The sequence below is a fragment of the Somniosus microcephalus genome, chromosome 4 (genome assembly GCF_052327205.1).
Source record: "Somniosus microcephalus isolate GS21.2 chromosome 4, FLI_Smic_1.0, whole genome shotgun sequence".
Taxonomy (NCBI): Eukaryota; Metazoa; Chordata; class Chondrichthyes; order Squaliformes; family Somniosidae; genus Somniosus; species Somniosus microcephalus.
The window spans coordinates 309,991,384-310,004,557 of record NC_140990.1 but is presented as its reverse complement, the minus strand read 5'-3'; positions in this window follow the sequence as shown (position 1 = coordinate 310,004,557).

Below are 13,174 nucleotides of genomic sequence, written 5' to 3'. Positions count from 1 at the left end.
TAAATGGGTTCTTGAGAAGATCCATTTAAGACATAATTCATAATTTGAAAAGAAAAAAGACTTTCCCAATCCTTTTTGAAATAAGCATTTAATCAAGAAGATGTTTCACACAAAATTTAAAATTAAAGTGTTTCTGTAATTTTGCCTTCACTTGCTCATTTCATACTCCATATATTAGATTTCAAACAATAACTTAGAGGGTATTTTGTGACAATGTTATTTTAAAATGCTAGCACGTGCTTCCTTCTCGACAACAACTTGCAGTTATACAGCGTCTTTAATGTAATAAAATGTCCCAAGGCGCTTCACGGGATTATCAAACAGAATTTGACACCGCGCCACATGAAGAGATATTAGAACAAATGACCAAAAGCTTGGTCAAAGAGGTAGGTTTTAAGGTGCGACTTAAAGGAGGAAGGAGAGGCAGCGAGGCGGACAGGTTTAGGCAGGGAGACCAGACCAGGCTATTTACCCACTTGGTTCTGATCTTTTCTGCCACTTACTTTTCTCTCCTGTCTTTTTAATTATTAGTGGTGCTTTTCTCCTTTGCTAAGCCTGTCTTCTTCCTATAAACCGATTGTTCCATCTGCTGTATTTGTGTTTTTTTTCTATTTGTATCTCATTCTTTCAGTGCTAGTTTCTCCCCCTTTTACTGAATTGTTTTTATCCCTTCTCTTCTCATATCTTTTCTGCTGGATCAAGGCCTCTCTCTTATTACTGTAGTGTTCTAATTGAGAACACTGGCTCGCTCAAACACAATCAGGTACATTACTTTACAGAGCCCCAATGGAATGCATTGATATACTAACCAACAGGCCACCTGAACTCAGTGAAAAAGAGACCATAAGTAACTGATTTTAAACCCATTTTTTTTTAAATACAGGCATTGGACATTAAAAATAAAAGCCTGGAAATTAAACTGTGTAATATTATCTTCAGAAAGATTAATGTGTTTGTGTAAAATTCTTCTGTCCACTTTTTAATTATTTCAAACAAACAGACTAATTCCCTCTGTTAAAATAATGGAGAGAAAGATTTGATTTGAATACGTTAACCTGTTTTGTTAGGGGCAGCACGGTGGCATAGTGGTTAGCACTGTTGTCTCACAGCGCCAGAGACCCGGGTTCGAATCCGGCCTCGGGCGACTGTCTGTGTGGAGTTTGCACATTCTCCCCGTGTTTGCGTGGGTTTTCTCCGGGTGCTCCGGTTTCCTCCCACAGTCCAAAGATGTGCGGGTTAGGTTGATTGGCTATGATAAATTGACCCTTAGTGTTAGGGGGATTAAATACGTGGGGTTACAGGGATAGGGTGGGATATGTGTTGGTGTAGGGGTTACGGGGATTGGGTGGGATATGTGTCGATGCAGGCTCGATGGGCCGAAATGGCCTCTATCTGCACTGTGGGGTTTCTGTGATTTCTGTGATTTCTGTTAAAGGGCAATGTTCCCTGTAAGCTGCACTTTGTTCCGCGCGGCCTGTTTCTTTTAATGCGCGGTCCCTTTAAATTTCTGCACGGTGTTTACAATGGAAAAGCCAGTGAGTGGCCTGTGCGAGACCATTTCCCATTACTGTGCAGCCGAGCCGCTTCGAGGGAACATTGTTAAAGGGCCGATTTTATGAACGGGCCCCACCAGCGGGTAGCTTTGCCTCCCGGCAATACATGTTGTGAAGCTGTGGACACACGGGCCTAGAAATGCATCTTGGGTGGTAGCGCAAAGCGGGCGGCATCGGATGGGCCGCCCATTATAGGCAGCGCCGGATATTCAGCTCCATTGACTGCAAACGGGCAGCCAATCCGACGCTGCCTGTTTTACTCCGTCGGCTGAGACGAATTTCTCAAAGCCATGATTTCCCGATGTGTGTGTCTGGTGGACGAGACTGTCTGCCGATAGTGTGCATTGAAAAAAAAATCGACCATTTAACGCATTTCAATCACTTGTCTCTATCCCCTATTTCAGCAGAGGTATTGATCTGTTTATCTAAAATGTAATTTTGGGCAAAATATCTATTTTTGCAAAACCCATTAATCCTGTGTCTGATAATATTGCACACAGCACAAGTTCCAGGCTTATATTTTTGAAGCCAGCTCATGGGGCAGCCAACATAATTTATGCCCCTATGAACCAATAGTGCTCCATGCCCATATCTCTGATGCACATTAGGCGCAGGCAAATGTATGATCAGGCACACGGGCCTGCTATGCACCCATAGCATAGTTTGGGGCGGGGGGTGGGGGTGGGGTGGGTGGGGGGGGGTGCTGTGGTTATGGGGGCCTGTGCAAGAAGCGTGCATTAGACTCATTCAGACCCCCCCAAAAATTTGAATTAGGTGCCAGTGCTGATGTGAAATGAGAGCTAGGTCAGCCACGTTGGGTCCTCTTTCTTGAAGGGGATTCTGCTGGGTTAGCAAGTAGCTGTATTTTGACGCAGAGATTTCCCTGTTTCTTAGTATTATTGCCCCTTTGGTGCTCGTATAACTCGATGATTATTTTTCCGTGAACTACATCATTGTCATGTACATTTTCTATTGATATATACACTATAACAGTGTTTAGAAACTGAAAAGGCCACTAGACTTGACAAGCCTGTTCCTTTCTGATAGACTGCGGTCTCGTCCATTAAAGAGGGCAAATGTAGATGATAGTTCATCACTTAGTGAAATATACACAATAGTAGAGGGGATGGGATCTATTCTGCAGTGATGTACACACAAGAAGAGCAGGTGTACAATAGATCACAGAATTAGGAATAACAGGCCCTGCGCCCATTTTTTCTGGGCTGCACTTCTACGTTCTATGTGCTAGAATTAGAGTGCCCATTTTTATTAATAACAGTTATTTTTCTCAACAAAAAAATCGGGGCCAATCTTTTTTGTTTGTTTTTAAAGTGCCTCATTTCCAGCTATCACTGCAATATCAGCTAATGTGCTGCTCACATACGGATCGAACAGATGACAGATGTGCCTGTTAGCATAGCCACTACTTCCATTTCGTTTCCCACTAAATGGCCACCCAAAGTACTGGGGGTCACTGATGGGGGTCACTGATGGCTCCTATAATTCCAGCCCAAAGCCCAATGTGACATCAGTAAGTATCGTGGAGTTATGGAATGTTACAGCACAGAAACAGGTCATTTGGCCATCAAGTCTGTGCTGGAGTTTTTCTTCATTTCAGCCACCGAGTCTAATCCTACTCTAATCCTGTTTGCTCCCCATACCCTTTAATATTACTCTTTTTTGCGTGACTAATTCCCTTTTACCTACTAAGTTCACAGGAGGAATCGTGCTTCTTTTCTTAAAGTGGCAGGTGATACTAGTGTGTGCAGCACAGGAAAGTGGTCAATTGGCCTACTGGCAGGCTTCTACCAGGGTCACTCAGGCTGATTATCCCTCTGTTTTTAATGGCAAATAACCTGAGCTTCACTTGGTGCTGGTTCTGAACCCACTTTGTGTATGAGCGCCAACATTCAGCACCACCTTAGATTGTTCTCCTTAGAGCAGAGAAGGTTAAGGGGAGATTTGATAGAGGTGTTCAAAATTGAGGCGTTTTGATAGAGTAGATAGAGGAGAAATTGTTTCCAGTGGCCGAAGGATTGGTAACCAGAGGACACAGGTTTAAGATAATTGGCAAAAAAGGCAGTGGAGGGATGAGGAGAAATTATTTTACGCAGAGAGTTGTTATGATCTGGAATGCACTGTCTGAAAGAGCGGTGGAAGCAGATTCAATAGTAACTTTCAAGAGGGAATTGCATATGTATTTGAAAAGGAAAAATTTGCATGGCTATGGGGAAAGAGTGGGTCTAATTGGATAGCTCTACCAAAGAGCTGCCACAGACAAGATGGGCCGAATGGCCTCCTTCTGTGTTGTATAATTCAAAGGGGGAAAAGTTGGGTCGCGCCCCCTTTGGGGTGCTAACTTCGCCCCGAAAAGGTTGGTGCCCCTGTGCCCGAAATTGAATGGTAGAGGCCCAAGCAGGAGGCAGGGTGCTACTGGAAGTGCTCCCCCTACCTCTTGGGGCGCTCCCATTGAATATCCCGGCGCTACGTGCAGCTGCGCCACACACGTCAGCACGTAGCGCCGTGGTACTATTGAAAGGATTATTACTGGTCCTAGCCCCTACCCCAGATCAGGCGTATTCCCCAGACGTTCACTTTCAACTAAAGTTTGAAGTAGCCAAATCCTAAAGACACTTAATTGGATCTAAAGGTCCGGACTATCTCTCCCTAAAGGAAAGGAACAACCTGAAGATGTTACCATCCTCCAGGTAGCACTTTTAATAAGTTTAGCTAGACTGTAACGTTCCGGACATTATGAGGGTCCGGAAAACTCCCCCAGAATTCTGCAACTCCTCACCAAAGAGTGTACAGAGATTGAGTTTGCGAGTTTGATACAGAAGTATTATGTGAGACAATTCTAAAAATATATAGATTTATTAAAGAACCGACATGTAATTACAGTAGGTGTTTCAATCGCAACATTAACAGTTCCAAAAACAGAAATCTTACAATTCTACTATCAGATCTTAACTTCGCTACTTTTTACAGTTCTTAGTCTTATTCAGAATATCCACCAAAATCAAATACCTTTGATACCCGAGGTACAAAGAGGTGTAGACTTACAGAGCCTGCTTCTGAAGCCAAGAATCGCTTTGCCCCTTCAAGGGAGTCTATCACCCCATTTGAAAGTTCAATTTTTATATCCTTTCTCAGTGGTATTTCCTTTGAAGTTTTCTGCTGATGTAAGCTAATTGGCCCAGAAATTCGGGTCAGGGGCTTCCCGCGGGTGCAAGCCCCCGACCTGCACTTACCTAGCGCGCCGGCCGTTGAGCTGTGGGCCTGCGTGGAATTCCGATCTGGGGCCTGGTCCAGCTGCTGGCGCGCAGTGCTTGCGTATCCCAGGGGCGCAGTTAGTTCGATGCATCCCCTGGGATCACGTGGGCCATGGGGAGCCAATCGGAGCAGAGAATGCTCCATTCATAAGTCTGACAGGAAGTGCTGTCAAGACTTATAAATACTACGGCCCCAAAATAGCACTAAATCTTCAAATAATTTATTTTTTAAATCACATTTTTTAAATAAACTATAAATTACATGAAATAACTATTTTAAACAATAATTTAAATTTTTGGAAAAAATAATTTTATTTTCTAACGGGGCTAAAAATAAATTTACCTTGCTTTAAAGTATTTAAAAATAATAAACCTGTGGAAAAAATGTTTTAATTTTAATTAATTCACCACTTACCTTGTAAAAAGCAGGCCTTACGCCTGCTTTTTACATTTCTAAATTCTGCAGGCTTACGTTCCCGGGAAAACCTGTGGAAAAGAAATGAAGTTCGATGTGCACGCGCAGCCTCTCCCGCGCACGCGTTCGACCTCTGAACCCCTTCGTTCAGTGGAACGGAAGTGCCGGTTTCCGCGCATGCGCAGTGCATGCAGGAAACCGGCACTTCCATTGGGCCTACGGGTGAGTACCCCGTGCGTACTCACCCGTGGAGACCCGAATTTCTGGGCCATTATCTCTAATCATTTTTCTGCTGACCCCTGCTATTCTTACAGTTAGATCAGCTGGTAGCATTAAGAATTATGTCTCTACCCTAGGTGTTCGAAGCTTATCATAAAAAACGGTGTAACCAGCAGGTGCATCTATTTGATGTCATTTTTACCAAGGTCTTCTGTTTGTGTCTTTTTACAACGTGTAATTTAGGGCACCTTAACAGGGTGATCTATGCAATTCTTATTTACCTCAGCTGGTTGGAACACAGAATCATGTCTCCTGTGTTTCATTTGATGTCATTTTTATGAAGGCATATGTTTCTTAATTTTCTGTGTTTCTTTCCGAAGTGTAATTTAGGACACCTTAACAGGGTATACCATTGTGTTCTTTCCAAAGCTTTAGACGTCAGGAACCTTCAACCTCCTGTTTCAATAAGGCTGTTGATTCAGTGTCAACAACCTATCTTATCTCAATAGCCTGTATGCTGTTTGCAGCTTTAGATTGTTGAGGCTGCCAGATTTTCACACCTAGTATGTCATGTTTCAATAAGGCTAGAATTCTTTCTGAGTATGCCTTATTCCTTCACACTACAGGCCTCCCTCCCCTGATTAAAGAGGAGGGGCCTAGCACAGCATGCACCAGGGCCCTGCTGGACCACCGGGGAGTGGGGTGCTGGCAAAAGAGCACAACACTCAAGAGGAGTGCCGGGCTGACCGATCGTGGCCGGCACCCTGCAGGAGGAGGCCAGAGGGGGCAGGTGGTTGCAGGCAGCCCAAAAAAAAATGGCCGCCCGGCACCTGCCCTTTAATTTGCGCCGCCCTGGCCACAAACACAGCACACTGACCCTGTCGGACACAGCGTCCGGTGGTAGGTCAGGGGGTATGTGAGCCACGTTTGCAGCCTGGGCGCGAGCAAGGTGCTACCGCCGGCACGAAATTTAGCAGGAGGCGTTAGCATCGCCGCACCCAGGCGCTAGGGACTTTGCACCCCTTTAGCGAATTTTTCCCCCTAAAATTCTATAACCACCAATCCCTCCTGTAGATTGCATTTTATAACTGTGATTATGTAGAGGTGGGGCAAGGAACACTAGTCCTCTATCATCTTGGCTAATAATGGCTTCAGTAATATATCTGCACACTCATTCATCTTTTTAGTCAACAATATACTAATGATTCAAGCGTAGACTTTTATGGCAATCTTGTTAATATTAAAATGATTTTAAACTATAAAGTATTATAATGGATTATGTATTGTTGTTAGTTTAATGTGAACAGGAAATATATTGTTGCATTATGCATAATACTGTGGCCTCATTTACATTATACTTGAATTCTTATTAAGGTTTTATTTTTATTAATAGATGAGAATATTTCACAGGCAGTTTCTCCTGGCTGAGTCAGTGTAATAAGTCTGCTCAAAGTGGGCTGATGGAAGGTGAAACATTTTGCACAAACTAAGTCGATTGATTCAATAGCAAAATACTGCAGATGCTGGAAATCTGAAACAACAACAGAAAACGCTGGAAACACTCAGCAGGTCAGGCAGCATCGTGGAGAGCGGAACAGAGTTAACAGGCTGGATTTTCCGCCTGGAGGCAGGTTCGTGGCGGGTTAGCTGTTTGGTGGGTCCCGCTTCAGGTTCCAGCTGCTCTGTGCTAACGATTTTGCATAGATTGGGCTTATTAAGCCCGCTGTGTGCATTACCCGGCCCAATCAGCGAGTGCGGGTCTGCTGATCTCCTGTGATGACGCGTTTGAAGCCGCTGTATTTAAGGGGGCCTTTGGCTCTCACTTCCATTTTGCTGCTCCTGAGTGCTGGTGGTTGCAGACATGACATCACATAGAACAAAGGCTGCTCCCAGTTTCGACGATGACTCCTCCATGTTCTTGTGGAGGGAGTAAGGGGACGCAAGGAGGTACTGTTCCCTACTGATGGAAGGAGGAGGCCTCCTCAGCACACAAAGGCAGCCTGGCTGCAAATTGCTGAGGAGGTCAGTGCGAGGTCTATCTGTACACGCACCTGGGTCCAGTGTAGGAAGAGGTACAATGATCTCCTGCGTTCATCAAAAGTGAGTACAACAGCACACTTACCTTCCTTCAGCTGTGCCTGTCTTCATATCCCCATCACTCTGCATTATCAACCCTACTCCTGCACATCCTAACTCATCCCAACATCCCTTGCACCATCACCCATCCCTCTCTCCCTATGTACAGAATCACTTCCCCATCTTACAGGAAACTCTCTTTTAACCGGCACCTAAAAAATATCCGGAAACCTCACTCATCCGGCAAAATTCAGGAGTAGGTTCAGATAATTTTACTATATATTAGTGGCCGTGTAACCGGGGTTCCTGGATCTGCGGCCATGTAACTGGGGTTCCTGCACCTGTGGCCGTGTAACAGGGACTCCTGGATCTGTGGCTGTGTAACTGGGACTCCTGCACAAGTGCCGTGTAACCGGGGCTTCTGCACCTGTGGCCGTGTATGGGGCTCTCGTACATTGGTAAGTATACCTCACTGTAATCCGGACTTTTTGATCAACCGGCACCACGTCGGTGCCGTCGGTGCTGGATAAAAAAAGTTTCCTATACTATGCACCCCTCACACTCACTCTCAATGTTATGCAATGACAACAACTAACAACTCACAAGGAGGGGACTTTGTATTGGCACCCCACTCCATCATAGTCTCCCTCTAAACATCTATCCTATCCATTCTTTACACACATTCCATCACTCTCACTAAAACTGCAATTCTGTCCCTTATTGCAGGAAAAGAGAGCTCACAACAAGAGGGAGAGGGAGAGAACAGGAGGAGGACCACCATCCGTGGCGCAGCTCACCCACGCTGAGGAGGCAGCTCTGGACATTGCTGGAGGTCCTGAGGAGCTTAAGTGGGGGATGGAGAGAGGGGCTCATTAGAACAACCTGGTGACAGTATTATTTTCCAACCATCAGATTTGGCATTCATGAGTGACTCATATGGGATCTGATGTCAATGAAAATTGAATGCTCACCCGTGCACAATGGGATGTGTCTGCAACCTACTTATCACATGTTTAAATCATGTCTTTACTCTCCCACAGGACCATCAAGAGCACCCCTCCCTACTGTCCAAGAAGAAGAGCAGAAGGACTCCTCAGAGGAACCTGCATCCTCTGAGGGAGCAGCGTCAGTAGAAATGAGCGCACCCAGCACTAGCGCAGAGATGCACACCTCGGTAGGTCGTATGCGAGATAGAGTAGTGTTGTCACCTGGTGTGTCACAGCTCACAAGTGAGCAAGAGCAGATGGTGGAGATAGGGACAGCAGTGGAGAGTCCTCGTCGGAGGCCGTAGGGCACTCCTAGCTTTGCTGAGCTGCATGTGGGCACTCCAGAAAGAGAGCAGTGCTGGAGCTTCAGGAACAAGTGCAGGAGGCTCTGACTGGGTTTGCAACCTCGGTGACTGCAAATATGCAGAGAATGGAGGAGTCCATCTCAAATATGAGCAATGCCATGGCGCAGGCATTGGCAAATGTAGGTCCCGCCATGGAAAGGATGGCAACCTCCATGGAGGACATAAATCACCAGACTCCAGAGAACATGGTTACACTTCTAAATAGTTGGTCAGCTATGGAGGATAGATGGGCATCTATCGAGGAGAGAAACCAGAGGTTCATGGATGTCCTTGTTATGAGGAATGTCAGCACAGACACAGGTCCTCATGGCCCCACTGATGTGCAGCAAGGTGCTCTCCAGCTACTTGCTAGCAGAGAAGTGTGGGTGGCCCATGAGAGAGATGGTGGTGGGAGGGGACAACCCCTTGTTTAGAGTCCCAGATGCCTCCCCCAACAGAGATGGTCGAGTCTGCCCCGTGCAGCCTTAGGAGAAGCAGACTTTGCGGGGCCCTCACAGGCTCCAAAACCCAGGCGCAGCAGGGAAGTGAGCAGGCTGCCTCTGCATCTGCTGAAGCCACAGGGGGAGCACCTCGTAGAAGCATGCATAAGAGAAAGCTAACACGTAAATAGTCACAAGGGTAGTCACTTGGGTGTTTTCATATGAATCAATGTTATATTTGTGTTCTTTTATTTTATTGTATTAAAGTAATGTCATGTGAATGTTTCAATGCATTGCCCCATATGTGCTCACAATTGGAAGTGGCACAGTGAGAGATGAGGGCACCTTTCATCTGTAGCAATGGTGGTGAAAGTGCTAGGAATGCACAGTTCATTGTAGGAATGCTCTATGGTGTGGAAGTGGGGTCATAGAAACATAAGAAGATAGGAGCAGGAGTAGGCCATTCGGCCCCTCGAGCCTGTTCCACCATTTAATGAGATCATGTCTGATCATCCAAATTCAGTACCCTCTCCCTGCTTTCTCCCCATATCCCTTGATCCCTTTAGCCTTAAGAAATATATTTAACTCCTTCTTGAATATATTTAATGAATTGGCCTCAATGGCCTTCTGTGGTAGAGAATTCCACAGGTTCACCACTCTCTGGGTGAAGAAATTCCTCCTCATCTCAGTCCTAAATGGCTTACCCCTTATCCTTAAACTGTGACCTCTGGTTCTGGACACCCCTGCCATCGGGAACATCCTTCCTGCATCTAGTCTGTCTAGTCCTGCCAACTTTCATGTGCATGTGGCGGACACATGTCTGTGCTGCCTAAAGTTAGGTGAATTTGCCATGGATTAGGCCATCCCTCGCCTCACGGGCAGCAATGTGTTCACGTGCTGGTCGCACTGGGACAGCCACCTCCTCCAGGTGTTCCTCATCTTCAATCTCATTCAGCCCTTCCTCCTCCTCCTCTGAAGAGGCTGTGTGCTCTGCAACTTGTTCTTCAAGCAGCGCTAATCCCCGCTGCAATGCGATGTTGTGCAGAACACAGCAGACAACAATGATTCTTGAGACCCTGGCTGGTTCGTACTGAAGGGCTCCACCAGATCTGTCCAGGCATCTGAAGCGCATTTGGAGCAACCCTATTTGCTCAATGACACTTCTGGTGGAAATGTGACTTTGATTGTAGTGCTCCTCAAACTTGTTTGATGGCCTCCTCCTCGGCGTCATTAGCCACGTCTTCAGGGGATAACCCTTGTCTCCAAGGAGCCAGCCGGAAAATTCGTTTGGAAGAGCGAAGAGCTGCAGGACAGTGGACTGGCACAGGACGTAAGAGTCATGGCAGCTGCCAGGGAACTTGACGCACACGTGCATGATGCTCTTCCTGAGGTTACACACCAGCTGGACGTTAAGGGAGTGGAAGCCCCTGCGGTTCACAAATACGGCTGAGTTCGGATGGGGAGCCCTAATGGCCACATGGGTGCAGTCGATGACGCCCTGCACCTGTGGGAAGCCAGCCAGATTGACAAAGCCTAGCACCCGCACGGTAACACTGGCTTCATCAGTTGAAAAGGGGATGTAATTGGCAGACTTGGCAAAGAGGGCATCGGTAACCCGCGTGATGCAGCTGTGGGCGGCCGACTGGGAGATGCCGCTAATGTCTGCTGCTGATCCCTGAAAGGACCCTGATGCAAAGAAGTTGAGTGCGGTGGTGACTTTGACAGCCACTGGTAAGGAGTGTCCACCCACTCCTCTGGGATCCAGGTCTTGGTGCAGCATTGTGCACATGCCTTCGACTACCCCTCGCAAAAGTCTCAGCCTCCTTTGGCACTGCTGGTCAGTCATGTTGAGGATGCTCATCCTCTGCCTGTAAACCCTGTGTTGGGGGTATCTCTTGCAGCACAGTGCAGCCCTGAGCTGACACCCTCTGCCCTGTGCAGCATCAGGTGGGGGAGGAGGAGGTTGGCGCTCTTGTTGTTGGTGCTGCTGGTGTGCCTGATTCTGCTGCTGCCGCGGCTGATCCTCTTCCGATTCTGAGGACCAGGATGAGAGGGTATAAATGTTTCTCATTGTGCTGTTATATATGGCAGTTGAGGATGAGATGTTATCAGCAGGACGTCAATGGGGAGAGAGCTTATTCCAAGGAGGTGACAGTGCATATAGAGTTCACAACATACACTTATAACCTCAATACAGCTCAAATGTGTCTTCCAAATCCTGAAATCAGCAACTTTGACATTTGAAAGTGAACTGATGTGAGAGGTTAGGTTTTATGCAACAGTTACAACTGTGAACTACTCAACTCATTGGAAGACCCAACACACTCAGCTGGCGTGTTTGCTGAATGACGTGAAACACGTTGAAAATGTGTAAAAATAGAAAATGCCTGCCAAAATAGCAGTTAAGAAGGAACCTTAATTGTCTCTCCCGTCGCTTGGTGTCGGGTCTGTTCTGAAGCCGCAGACCCAGCACTTTGGACTGGCGTGAAGGCGGGTTCGCAGCTGGTTCCCAACCTGCCGTCAATCATTTTGAATTTAACACCTGACCCGCCTCCGAACCTGCTCTCTGAGCGCTGGCAAAATCACGGCCAACATTTCAGGTCGATGACCCTTCGTCAGAACTGGAAAAAGTTGGAGAAGTAACAGATTTTTAAGCAAGTATAGGGGCAGGGAAAGGGAGAAGGAAAGGAAAGAACAAAAGGGAAGGTCTGTGATAGGATTGTAGGGGGTTTTGCACAGGCGTGTTCAGGTCAATCAGCTTTGCCTCTGACTACCTTCCTTGAGCGGTTCGAATCGCTCGCCCCCTGGGTCCTGGACACCGGACTTAGATACAGGCAGCGATACAGAGAAGACTTGAGTAGACAGGTGGTTGGATGCAAACAAAACCAAGATTTTATTGAAGAGGAAAACTTGATACAATCTTATGGAAAATTATTAGTGTACACTTCTACAGGCAAAACTACAAGAGAGTCATAATAACACTTTATTATACTTATACAGGGAATGGGGAACACACGGCACATTGAGAGAAAACAACTATCTTAACAATCCCCTTATCCTAATCCCACCCCCTATACCTAACTAGGTTAATCTATGAGGGGTCAGAATTCAAGCTCACCAATCAAAAAGGGTTTGTTGGACTCAAAACAGCGGTTGGGTTCGGGGTTCGCTCTTGGTGCTCTTTGGCGCCTGCTGTCATCACGTGGGCTCCGGGTGCTGCAAGGGCGTTGTCCAGGTTCGAGTACCCCAAAGTTACATTCTCTGCTTGGGTACTTTACCTTGCAGGGATGATTCTTCGCCGACTGCTTGAGTTTGCATGAAGATACTCACAGGTCGGCTGAGGCTGAAGGCCCGATGATTCGAAGCCTTTCCTCAGTTGGCCTTCCCCGAGTGGTCTTCCCTCCTCCTACCCTCGTCGCGTCCCGCTTCGCCTGGCCTGAATTGCCCATGTTCGCCCGACCCGATATCGGGGCAAGTCCAGATGGAGTTGGAGAGGGCACGGGCAAAGGCCAGGGAGTAAGCGTGGGATGGGGGAAGAGCGGCAGCCATGAGGGCGAGGGGCTGAAGAACCGGGGAGCGGCAATACCAACAGCAGCAGAGCAGCCGGGCAGGAGTTCCTTCTTCTTCTCCCGATTGCTACCTGGGGGCCTTCAGTTATACCTTCATTGAAAACCCTTATCTGCCCGCCAAATCAGGTTAGTTCTTTGTTTTAATTTTGGCGGGCTAGTTAAAATAATGGTAGCAATCTATACTGACGGTTTTTAGATGGCCGGTAATTGCATCTACCGGCCCGATAATTGACTCGTATTGTCCTGAAAGTTCTTGATGGGCTTGTCCTGCCTCGATGGATGTGTTTAATCTGTTTCCGA